This window comes from Carettochelys insculpta, chromosome 2 (assembly GCF_033958435.1).
Source record: "Carettochelys insculpta isolate YL-2023 chromosome 2, ASM3395843v1, whole genome shotgun sequence".
Taxonomy (NCBI): domain Eukaryota; kingdom Metazoa; phylum Chordata; order Testudines; family Carettochelyidae; genus Carettochelys; species Carettochelys insculpta.
In genome coordinates this window covers 108,107,976-108,121,647 of record NC_134138.1, presented here as the reverse complement: position 1 = coordinate 108,121,647, position 13,672 = coordinate 108,107,976, and the positions used below count along the sequence as shown (strand labels likewise).

The window sequence follows — 13,672 nt, the reverse complement described above, 5'->3', positions numbered from 1 at the left end:
TGAGGAGCAGCAAGCAGGTCCCTCGGCCAAACCGCCAGGTGGCAAACTGGCCCCCACTCCGGTGGGGGTACTGCGTACCTGGCAGCGTAACCAGGGGCCCGCGATCACGTGACATCACCAGCGCTCCCCAACACCGACGCTTGCTACACTGGACATGACTCCTTCTACCGGACTAGACAACACACATAAAATTCCCACTAGGCCAGTGGTGTAGCCTGGAGCCACGTTACTAATATTGGGTTTTACCACACATTTAAAGGAACATATACCATTTGGGTACCGGGACCCCTCACAGGGGGGCAGGGGTCATTCCCCTGCCATGCCCTCTTCTGGGCCAAGGGGAGGGCAGTGCCCGGGGGCCCGACTTTAGGGCCAGGCCTGAATACCCATACTTAAATAATTTAAAGCTGTACATTTAATTAATATTTTATAGTTAATAGTTTAAATTAGTTAGTATAGTGATTAGTGTAAATAACATAGGGTGTTTCAATAGTTAAAGTTTAAACCTGTCACTGTATGGCGGGGTTATTATGGTGAAGGCATTGTCTCCCGATACCCAAACTTATCTTTCACCTTACCTATCCTTAAAAGCTTTAAGCACAGGCTGCGGGGCAATAGTATCCCAGTCTGTAGGTTGGCCTTGAGAGTGAATCTGGTGGGGGCTCCAAGGTTCTTCCGTTTGGGCCGGAGTAGCGACCCGGTCAGGGACAGTGGGTGGGGAGTAGCACCCCTGCCTCGTCCCGAAGAAGCAGGAACATATATATATATATATATATATATAATCCCTGACAATCAGCTATATATATATATATATATATATATATGTATATATTTGGATTGCTAATCCCTACCCGCCTATATATATATATATAGGCGGGTAGGGATTACCAATCCTTGCCCGCACCTCTACGGAGGCAGCCATAAAGGCTTAAATACCCTTACCTTTTTCCTCAGACTTTACCTCGCTCTAATTAACTATCTTGCTTTCCGGTCAATAAAGATCATAACGCAGGTTACCGCCATGGAACATGTAATAATAGTAAGTCCTTAAGGTTTTTAGTTAACATAGGATAGTTTCTATTTATTAATAGTTGTTCTTTCTTATACCTTTAAATAAACTATTACTTTGTTTTACCTTTTAATCAGTGCCCACTCAGTCTTCATTCTCAGTGCTGGCCACTGCCTGCCAGGGGCGGCTAAGAGCGATCTAAGTGGAGGCCACGTGCACTACCCCTGTTTCTTTCACTGGTGGGGGGTGGGGTGGGTCTGCAACACACTCCCTCCTTGAGGGCGGGTCTCCGAGGATCTGGACAGATACCGCGGGGAGCCTCGTTATCCGGTTGCGCTGGCCGGGCGGCCCAGAGCGGGTCAGAGAGGTTACCAATTCCTCGCGACACTGATGAAGCGGGTCTTTGCCCACAGAAGCTTATGCTCCAAAATATCTGTTAGTCTATAAGGTGCCACAGGACTTCTTGTTGTTTTTGAAGATACAGACTAACTTGGCCACCTCTCTGATACGCACACACCCAAACTTTCACTATACCCCACCTTTAAATGCCCCACTTACAACTGTGTCCTTGCACAACCTGGCACTTCACCCTGACGCATTCCCTCATTGAACCTGAGGCAATGCTACCTTTGTGCTGGTCCGGCGTTGTGCTTGCCCCAGCCAGCTACCCCACCAACTGCCCGACGGTGGATCCTGCCAGCTGCCCACTGCTTCTCCTACCGGCGGGCCATCAGTCGCTCCTGCTGGCCTCTCGCTGCTCTCTTGTGGGTTTTGCTGTAGGCAAAACCCTGTGATTCCAGCTCTCCACAGCATCAACTCCCAGTGATTTCAGCTCATACTGGCATTCAGCTCTGGGCCTAGCCACTGCAGCTCAGTATCCAGCAAGGTGGATTCTCACAGAATACCTATAGATGCATCTTTAGGTCTACCTTTGAGCAGTGAGGTGAGAACTAGTCAAACCAGTCTTGCAGCTGTACAGCCAAAAGGCTTCCAGCCAGCTGGTTCAACCACTATCCCTCCACCCCTTCACCTCACAGTGCTCAGATGCAGCAATGTAGCCATTATAAGTTTATTTAATATAACCTTTAAGAACCCAAAAAAAATCCAGGTGCTGTATGTAAATTAAAAATACCTATAAATTCAAAGTAAATGAGACACTAGAATCCTGCTACTCATCACCATTAGTGTCAGAAATCCTGCATCTACAGAGGATAGATGGAACAGTTGGAAGCCAAATGTTCAAGTTCAGATGACAACAAATAGGAAAGAGAGATTAATTCAGAGGTCATAAGCAGTATTCTAATAAACTTCCTTAGGGATAATGTAGTAAAACAATACCCTTAGTGTTAAGGTGATCTTCCCATCAGTCCTGTGCCATCAGGTGAGAAAATAGAGGCTGTTTATCACATTACCCAGGGTACAATGTGGACTGGTGAACACCTGTGTACCTTCCATTCTCCAAGCTGTGGTGCATTTTACACTGCTTTGCTAATGAAAGCAACCACTCCTGGTCTGCTCACACACAACCTCCAGCATGTGTGTCCTCCCTGCCAATTGTATTAGCACTACAGCTAGCCACTCATGATTTACCAAATTCCCAGTCACAGACTTTCCCCCAGAAATCTAGATCTTGTACTGCCAGGAACTCTCCTGGACAGTGCATGTTCATATAAAGTTAGTCATTTAACGACTAGATTGTTATGAGGAAAACCTGGTTATACTAAATGTTTCCCAAACACTCCAGTTCAAAGACACGTTAGTTATACAAAACAATAAAACAAGTTTATTAACTGCAGAGAGATTTTTAAGTGACTACAAGTAATGAGGCACAAAAGACATAGTTAAAAGTAAATAAAGGGAAAATGCATCCAATACCTAACTTAGCAAGCTATATTAATTCAAAGGAAAAATTTGTCTCATCACACACTTTAACAGTGGCAGGAATCTTTTCAGCCAGGGCCCCTTCTCAGTTCACCAGTGATTTCTTTACATAATGGAAATCACTTTAAGCCAGGTATAGAACAGCTCCCCACACAGCCTTGCTTCCAGTACCTATGCCAGATGAGCTTCATGTGACAGAAGGTCTGAGAAGGTGTTTCTTTGCCCAGATGCAAATTTTTCAACTGCATCCCTTTTCCTGCTAAAGAATGCCACTTGATGGTCCACTTGATTTCACTGACACCTGGCTGAGTGAGGTGTCATTTCACCTTTTTTTCTCCGAGAAAAGTATTTGTGCTTGCTTTTCCTAAACTTGGAATTTGTCTTTGCACACATATTTTACCAGGAAAATAAGAATTAGTGAATTATGAATTTTCACTGATACCTCACAAAGCAAACTTTGTACAAAAATTAACAGTGTCCTGAAAAGGGGTGACACAGTGTTTATGGATGAAACAGGTGGACATAGGAATGGCTGCATTAGAAATAGCATCCTTTGTCTGACAGCATTATTGGAGCAAATAGCTTCCAAGACCGATTGAATGCCTTATCTTCATTTTCCTTTATAATCAATTTCACTGCCCGTTTGCTCCTTTACAGAAATGTATAGATGATCTTGGTAAACAAATATAATTAGAAAGTGTGGATTTTGAGACTTGCTCAAGTGAAGTAGTGGAGTGTTAATATTTGATAACAAGTCAAAAGTGGGCAAATATTAATGAAGTGATAATCTTATCTGGAGACTTAGAATTAATTTCCCATTGCTTTGTAGACTACAAAACAAAATCGCAATGTTGCATAACCTCACACACAACAGCACAGCTTGTGGCATTATATATTTAAACTCCACATTGAGTGAAACGATTATTATTTTTATTAGCTTTAGGGACCTTTTACTTGTTTATAATCATTTTTATGAGTCCCTTGGAAGCAATCATGTCTAGGCCAGCTAAGAATTAAAGGCGAGTGATTCATCACTCTGTTGCATGGGAACTTATGGATTTCATACCAAATAGCAATTCTGTAGAAAAATATTATTTAGAGCTTCTGACCTCTGCTAGATTTTTTTTCCTCTTCTAGTGTATTTGGTTGAAGGTGTTTAATATATGCCAAGCTGTGGCTGAGAAACAGTGAGGGGAATAATGTGAAATGTAAATACATCTTTAATTTAACTGCCCTGTGGCCAAACTCAGATAATAAAATACAAGAAACAAGGGTGCTGAGTTTGTTTTGAGGAGTCTATGGTCTTTGTTTGACAAAGAAAAGCCTTGGTAATTAAAAAAAATGATAGTAGTCAGATTAATAAGGAAAGTTTATACGGAGTAAGACAACAAAATGTGTAAATCTTGCTTTTTTTTTCAAAGAAGCCAAAGGAAGCAAGAAGACAATTTAATATCCAAAATTCAGTGATTTGATGTTGATCATAGAATCATTAGGGGATTTCTGATATATGCACGTATTTAGCAGTAACTCACTTTTACCAGAGCAGATTTTGCATTTTTATTGGGCAATTAAAGTATCAGTGAGCTTGTATAGCTTTGTTCCTGGGACTTCTGTGCTACTGACAATTCAGTCTTGAGAGTGATGGGTTGAATTTTTCCCTAAAGTATCTCCAATGTAGTTGGAGGCCAAATTTACCCTATGGCCTTCTTCATTGGCAGAAGCTGCAGGTGAAGGTCTTGGTCCAGAAACCTCTGCTAAAATGCCTATAGACCTTCCAGATTCTGTAAACCCAAGCAAGACTAGGGGATTTGCAGATAGTCAGTAAAACCCTAAAATTGGTAGCACTGACCAAATTATGATTGGAGATGCCACACTATCTATTTCCGCTTCTCTCAGTGACATTCTCATGCAGTCCTGACAACACTTACAATGCTGCCTAAGAGGAGTCTACCATTGCTGTCCCCCTTGCAAACAATCCCTCCGGATCCTCAGGTGAGGGTACAGTGATCCTGATTGCCTTAGGGAGAAATAAGACTTGCCCATATGCTGTGGGAGGTGCAAAGGGTGTGAGCTCACTCCCCTCTCCACCTCCAGTTTCTCTCCTTTCTTTTCTGCTGCACTGTGTTACCCTTGGAGTTGTAGCTCCCTGGCCAGCTTCCTGCCTAGAGCACTGGCCCTGGAGCAGGGAAGGGATTACATTTCCCAGCATGCTTGTGTCTGCTAGCAACAAAAATCTAACTATGACCATGTCTTAGACACTGCCATGAACTTGCTGTCATGAAGAAAAGTTTGCTGTTTCCTAAAATCTATTTTAATATTACTAGTAACTGAAAAACTCTGAAGATGAAGACTTGAGTATTCTGGAATATTGTTTTTCACTTATGATATTGCAGCAAAATCCCAGAGGGCAATTTCTGTAAAACCTTTATTACTGTATAAAATTTGAGTATATTATAAAAAAAAAATATTTTACCAAACACTGTTTCCACTCAAAATTTTCATTAACCTCTCTGATGCACATTCATTCCATGACTATTTTGAACTCCTTTATATTTAAAAATATTGTGGTCCACATTTAGCAAAAAAGCAATCTCCGACAGAAATTCCTGTATACAGGCCTGCAAGAGTTTCATGGCAACATTGAATCTGGCACATTCAAAACAGATACCAACATCATCAGTCAAAAGAAAAATCTCTCATGAAAGAGTCAGAAGCTTAAATTTAATAGGTAAAACTCATTTTGATTATTTTGGAGGATACAGTCTCCAAAGTTCTAAAGAGAGGAAGATGTCTGAAGGTTATATAATTATGTATGGCATTGGAAGTGAAATCCTAGATACAAAGATGACTTTCAGTGAGCAGTCACTATTTTACTGTCTTTGCTTTCCATTGGTTGTATTTTAAAGCTGGAGAACTTGTAAAGCTGATTTAACCTTTTTGACATTCCTTGGGTGCCCAGATATGATTATCAGTGTTGGAGATACTTACAAAGTAACCTTTAGTAAACTGATTAACTCCCCATTGCAATACATCATTACTGCAGTAAGGTGGAATCTTTTGCAACATTCTTCAATTCCAGGTGCTACATGTTTGACAGAATAGTCCATTTGAAATTTTTAATTTATGTGACCTGTGCACTGTCAGTGTAAATTTCTGATCCTGTGACCATCCACCATGTTCTCTAGCATCATTGCAGCATGGACTTCATTGTACAAATCATCTATTTTCAAAAGTTTATGACTACTACCACATTTGCTTTTGTTTGTTCTGCTCATAAAAGGTGAACTGGCTTCACTTGGACTGCAGCCAAGTAAAGTAATTGACGTGGCTTTTGATCAACCAGGGATATTTTCCAGAATAAATTGGCAGCTCACATGCCTTTCTTTTAAGTATCTGTAAAAGCTGCTGTTTTAGATAGTGTGTTGTGTTGACATTATACTTTGATGTGGGCATAGGTTTGGTGAAGAGCTCAATGAAAGGCCTCTTTTAATGGTTTTTAGGAAGTTTGTCCAACCTTTTTTCTAATCTGTACTTTGAGGCTGAAATTCTGGGTTGATTCATTAAATTTTGGTTGGGTTTCTGAAAGTGCTTTTCTGCCAGTAAAGTTTCTAGAGTCAAGCAATATTATCACATTCCTTGCACCTTATACTACTGTGTGCGCTATGCTAAAATGATGACACAGTTCTTCCATTTGAAGATCAAGAGGGTTTATCATATGGTTTTGCATTATCAAAAGCCATTTAATTGGTCTGGACTGCCTGGAGAATCTTTATTCTTATGGCTTCTATTTTTGTCTTGTTGGCCTGGAGCATCTGTTGAGGTGTAACAAGATGTTTTTGATCCTTTGAAAAGCCTTTTAAATACATTTGTATCATATTCTCTGCTACTAGCTTTACATTCAGTATTATATTCATTTGCTTTTTTAAGACCATCGATCAGTCTTAAGGGAAAAAAAAAGTATGTGCACGCACACACACAAAATCTGCACACAATACCATTCCATCTTGCCTGCTGAAAACTGTGATGTTTCCTTTGCCTGCACCGAGTGTTTATCTTTGGCTAGCATCTGGCTTCCATATCCAGGCAAATGTATTATTGGCATCAATTATTACATCAACCATTTTAATGTATTTTAAAAATTGGCATCTGTTGTCAGCAATCAGTATTCTGCTATTCACAAGGCATTTCAGACTGGATTTGTGAGTAAATCACTTTTTCATGGACAATTTTTGTATGGTTTCTTGGCACCAATCATGCAGTATGCCATTTTCCTTGTGACCTGAGAGATTCCAAGCATTCATTTTAAAAGGCTTATGAAGTGTGTTTTTGCCCCAGATCCCTGGGAACTGGTGGCTGGCTGTAATAACTCTTTGCTGCATATTCCTGCACAGTGCCAGGGAAGATTGTTCTCATCTTGGACTGAGAAGACAGGTATGTGTGACAGACTCTCAGAAATCACTGAAACAGGGAAGATGCCTGACATCTGATGGTAGAATAAGGGTGCAGTTTATCAGTCTTTGCCCTCACACCAGAACAAAAAAAAATCATGTATTGCTGGTGGAGTACGTTGAGAAAATGGATCTTTAACAGTGCCTTTGAAAATGATGAGAGGAAGTTGTTTGCAAAGGCTGTAGAGTTGATGAATGCTTCCATTAATCAGGACAATTCTAAGAGTGTCCAATATTTTGAGGTTCCCAGCTCATTGGAGTTAAATATTTCTGGGTAATGCTCTGGCTGGTTTACTACATCTACCATATGCCCCTTTACCTCATTGTGCTCTGATAATGCTTGGATTTGCATGTTTTATCCTCCCAAGTTCTCAATTTTTTCCTCACAGATCACGTTTTCTATATCTTTAATGATTTTTCTTGTTCTTCTCTGGACTTCCTCCAGTTTATCCACATTTTCTTCCCAAAAGTGTGGCACCCAGAACTGCATGCAGTGCTCCAGTGGAGGCGTTCTCAGTGCTGAGTAGAATAGAAGAGTTACTTCACGTGTTGTGTTTTATTATATTTCAGCTAATGCATCCCAAACTATTTACTTTTTTGCAATAGTATGACATCGTTGACTCTTAGCAGCATCACGCACTTTGCAGTAGGCCTGCCTCAGTTCTTTTACTTGGTGCAGATGCTGCTCCTGGTGTGGCTGAGGTGACCTCAGGCAGCAAGACCATTGGCCAGCCTGTCTTATGCCTCAGCATTTCAAGGCTGGGTGCCTGATTGGTGAAGGACCTCTTCCTTCCCCACAGAGTGAGAAGGTCCTTCAGCTAAACCTCGATCCAGGAGGGTCCCCTCCTGGCACGCCCCTTGCCCCAGTGCCGTGAGCCCTTGGACTAGTTGTCTAGGGCATCCAGGCAGGCAGAGGGGTCCTGCCATGCTGCCATGGTGGCTGAATGGTGTGAATGCTAGCTGGAGCCTCTAGCAGAGGTAGTCTGATGATGAGCTTGTGCTGCCCCTGCTTGTGGCATGCTCTCGGCTTCCTGCCTGGGGTTGCAGTGGAGCTGGTTCCTGTCAGGCAGCTGGCAGGGACCATATAGCCATGCCTGGGCTGGCCAGAGTGCGTCTGTGCTGCAGGAGGGGCTGCAGCCATGGTGGATCACTTACTTCAAAGTAGTGAGTGCAAAACATCTACGCACATCCTACTTCGAAGTTTAACTTCAACACAGGGCACTACTCCATTCCCAGGAATGGAGGAGTGGCTTCAAAGTTAGCCTCCCTTACTTCAAAGTTAACTTTGAAGTAAGGAAAGTGTGTGTAGATGCTCTGCAGGGTACTTCAAAATAGCCCCTAACTTTGAAGTTAACATCAAAGTTATTTTGTAATGTAGATGCCACTTCTGGGTACCACTTTAAAACCAATTATGCATCCACCTTATACTAGGTTTATCTGTGCTATATTTTCCTAGGTGGCTTATGAGAATGTTTTGTGAGACAGTATTAAAAACCTTACGGAAATTTATCACATCAATCACTTCCCACTAACCACAAGGCTTGTTACCCTGTCAGTTTAAGATACTGTGTTGGCTTGACATTATTTGTTCTTGACAAATGCATGATTACCATTCATACTTCTCTTGTTATGATCTAGGTGTTTTTAAATTGATTTTTTGCTCCATTATCTTTACAGCTACTGAAGTTAAGATGGTTGATCTATGATTCCATGTTATTATTATTATTTTTTTAATTTTTAACATAAGTGCCATATTTTCCCTTTTCCAATTCTCTGAGATCTCTTCCATCCTATATGAGCTCTCAGTAATAATCTCTAATGGCTCAGAGAGTTCTTCAGCCTGTTCATTAAGTATTCTAAAATATATTTTGTTTGGCCTTTTCACACTGAAGACATATAATTTGTTCAAGTAATTCTTAGCTGCTTCTGTCCCCGTTTTAGACTCACATCCTACCTCATTTACAGTGGTGTTCATTATACTAGTCATGAGATTCCCCACTAACTTTTTTGGATGAAAAGTGAAACACAAAAGTTATTTCAGGCTTCACCCATTGCTGCAGTTTCTCTTTTCCTCATCTTTGACTAATGGTCCTGCTCTGTCCTTTCACTCCTAGTGTATTTGTAAAATGTTTTCTTCTTACCCTTTATTTCTCTAGCTTGTTTAATCTTGTTTTGTACCTTTGGAAGCCAGAGTGATCTCTCACCATGCTTCCTATCTTTCATAGTTGTCCTTGTGTCCTTAATAATGTCACTTTAAAAACCTACTGCTACTTCTAACCACTTTTGTCCCTTAAACTTGCTTCCCATGGGTTCTTACCAACAAATCTTTGGAGTTTGCTGAAGACTGCCTTCTGGAAGTCCATTATCTTTAGTTTTGTGCTTTCCCTTCTACTGTACTTTAGAACTTTGAACTTAATGATTTCCTGATCACTTTGACCTAAGCTTCCTTGCAGTTTCAAATTCTCAAACACCTCCCCCCGACACATTTGGCAGAATCTCTTCCACAACACTCTCTTCCTTAGAAGCCACCTTCCAAAAGAAAAAATTGTCTCCAGTACAGTCCAATAATTTGTTGGTTACACTTTTTCCTGGTGTATTATTTTCCTAAAAAACGCCTCCATTTCTACCACGTTCTCTGCTTTGGATGGTTTTAGTTTTTCAAAAAAGCCTCATCCACTTCTTCCCATTAGATACTCTACAGTAGACTCCTACCTTGACACCACCCTTAATTTTGATCCATATTATCCTTACCCGGAGTCTTTCAACAGGTCTGCCTCCACTTTCATCTGAATATCAATGCAAGTCTGCACCTCTTTGATAGACAAGGCAACAACTTCTCCATTTTTAACCTAACTGTCCTTCCAGAACAAGTACTTTTCCAGTTTTATGAATTACCCCACCAAGTGTTTGATGCCAGTGGTTTCATAATTGTAATTATTCACTCATTTCTAGTTCTAATGTACCAGTATACAGACTTCTAATAGATTAATAATAATAATAATTATAATAATAATAATAATTAGATTTTCGGTCTAGAGTCTCTCAGGCCATGTCTACACATGCCCCTCCCTTTCAGAAAGAGCATTTAAATGACGTAGATCAGAACTGGTTAATGAGGCATTGATATGAATATTCAGTGCCTCATTAGCATAATGGTAGCCAGTCGCACCTCAAAAGTGATCTTTTCTAAATGCAAACTGGCCGGGTATATGCAGGTGCTTTGAACTAAACCCCAGACTTTCAAATTCCCTTATTCCCAATTCCCACAGTCTCTCTTTTGTCCCTGCTATGATCGCCCATGTTCCAGACAGATTTCCTTCAGATTACCTGGAAATTTATTTTGTAGGCACGGATAGCACCAGAACAAAGGAAGGGAATTGGATCTTTTCAGACTTTGGCTCATTACTTAATCATCATGCCAATAGATGAGATTTAACAAGCTAATTTTACTACATGCACATTAATCTAGCATCTGATTCTGACATCCTAATTCTCAAGAGTAAATCATATTTCAGACAATCGGATTATTGTTCAGATCTTCTATCCGTTAAAATTAATAGTAAAACACTCACTGAATCTACCAATTCAGGGTCTGAATCCATTCCTTGTAATGGGATAGGTGTAAATAAACAGCATCATTGATGGATTTAAAAATTTATTTTGCAATAACCTAAAATTATATTAACAACACTTCTAAAAATATGACTTACCTTGCATGAACCTAGTATCACAGTAGGTGTCTATTATTGACCACCTAATGGGCAGAAGTAAATTATGCCTTTTTAAAAGCTAAAACTACCTAAAGCAGAGAATGTGGTAGAGATGGGGAGTATCAACTTCCCAGACATTTGTTGGGAAAATCCAAACCACAGTTTTTGACTTCTGTCCAATTAAATGGTTTTCTTCATTACATTTAAATGTATGAGAGTCTTTTCATACTAGAACTTACATATCACTAGGAATGGTGTTGCTCAGGATAATATTTTTTATTTTCTTCTCTCTTTCTTCCCAGAGAGAGTGCGCATACCACATAGATATAACTTCCCGTTTTCTTCTCCCCAAGTCTAGGACATATCTTTAGCTTTCATTACAGATTGCTTCTTTTTTTGGATGGTGTCTAGCAAACCACAAAATTAAACTTCTAATTTCAAATCCCTTTTGGATTTACTAATGTTCTTACATAAACTGGTAGTATGCCCATGACATGGTGTTCTTCATCCTCTCCACCAGCTCCATGAGCAGCTTTTTACTGAATGGTGGGATTGTGATGGCAGGGTCATTTTGAGCAGTCTGGCACCTGTTTTGTGTTTTGCACCATTTTGGTGAACCCAACAATTTGGATTTGTTCTCTCCAGGAGCTGACAGTTTCTGCAGGCCCTGGGCGAGGTGTTGGTGGTCCTCAGGTCTGTGACACTGCAAGGGGTGGGGCCAGGGCAGCCAGCCCTCACCACTAGCTGGACTGTAGCACTGGGCCCAGTCCCCAGCCCTGAGGTCTGTGGAATATGGCACTCTAGCAGCTGCAGCCTGGAGGCCTGAGCCCCTTTGAATCACTGGACCCTAGAACAACTGTCTCCTTTGCCTGCCCACCTCACCCTACGTCAATGGGCCTATGTCCTCTGCTGAGGTTCACTTGGAGTTTCTGATTTATACAAATCTGAGAACCTGAGGTGAAGGTAAAGCAAAACTTGAGAAATTAAACTCATTAGTTTTATAATAAAGCCCATAAATTTTTCCTTTGTCCCTCTACAACCACAGAAATCATTTTGTCTTTGGGGTGGAACAGTGTCCTGGAGCTGCTTGTCTCTTCCTGACTTCTGAAATCATTTCATTCCCCTCCAAGACTGTCAATCCACTTCCATAATCTTGGGTCTTATGAACTTTCACACATACCTATACAAAAATGGCTCATTCTTCACAGATCACCATAGACAAATATCTTTAGGGGTTGTCTATATGGATCAGGGGATTTGAATGATGCTTGAGTTCTGTCTAATAGATCATTTAGTTAAAACAATACTGTAGTCTTCTATTGCACCTTTCATCTGAGGTGATCAAAAATCATTTGCAGATAATTAATTATGTTTTACAACCCAGACGTGAAGCAGGTAAGGAATATATAGAGATAACAGTTTGCGTCACTGATATGCAGCTACTTTGGGAATGGAATATTGCAAACTTTCAGCAGTCTGCGATAACACTGCACAGACAAAAACCAAGAAAGTAAAGAACATCACAGCCAATTGAAATACCTTGGGAAATAAGCAGTCTGGTAGCACTTTAAAGACTAAATTTTATTTATTAAGGAATGAGCTTTCATGGGTCAGACCCACTTCTAGTAAATAAAATCATTAGTCTTTAAGGTAATATATCACTGCTGGTAGGTTGTTTTTTTGTGAAGCTACAGACTACCCCTCTGAGGCCATGTCTACACTAGCCCCAAACTTCGAAATAGCCACGCAAATGGCCATTTTGAAGTTTACTAATGAAGCGCTGAAATGCATATTCAGTGCTTCATTAGCATGCTGGCGGCCGCGGCAGTTCCAAATTGACGCGCCTTGCCACCACGCGGCTCGTCCCAACGGGGTTCTTTTTCAAAAAGACTCCACCTACTTTGAAGTCTCCTTATTCCCATGAGCTGATGGGAATAAGGGGACTTCGAAGTAGGCAGGGTCCTTTTGAAAAGGAGCCCTGTCGGGACAAGCCATGCAGCAGCGAGGCACGTCAATTTTGAAGTGCCGCGGCCTCCCTCATGCTAATGAAGCACTGAATATGCATTTCAGCGCTTCATTAGTAAACTTCAAAATGGCCATTTGTGTGGCCATTTCGAAGTTTGGGGCTAGTGTAGACATAGCCTGAGACTATTTACCATCCTTGGGAAATGTAACTAAGTAGGCAGAATGTTTACTCAAACTTCATGACAGCTTAAATACCAGCATTAGTATGTGCTTTTATAAAAAGTGCCAGGGGTCTTTAATGACCACAAATGGACAAAATCTCATTTTATTTCTCTGGCAAAAGTTATAAGCCAATAATGTTTCAACAAGACTGAAATATTAGAGTGATTCAAGTTAATCATAAGGGTCTAAGAAGCTTTATCACCATGAAAACAGGTTAGAAAATGTTTGATAATATTCACTCCTGAATTTTCTGAATACCTTCATACTTCACGCAGACCATCTAGAGGTTTTGAAAACAGTGAGCTCAGACCTTGAATGCACATTAAAGTTTCCTCTGTTCAAATTTCATCTGATGTTTGCAAAGGTACTGTGACCCAAAGTTTCAGACCTTATTCCTGACTTTTTTGTCAAAGGATGAAGACTATTTTTGTTCTCTC

The 13,672-nt window shown here is 40.7% G+C and overlaps 1 pseudogene; it reads right to left on the bottom strand.

Annotated features, from left to right (window-relative positions):
• Nucleotides 1-6,030: 6,030 nt before the first annotated feature.
• LOC142008268 (serine/threonine-protein kinase N2 pseudogene) lies at nucleotides 6,031-6,765 on the bottom strand (annotated as a pseudogene).
• Between the last annotated feature and the right edge of the window lie 6,907 nt (nucleotides 6,766-13,672).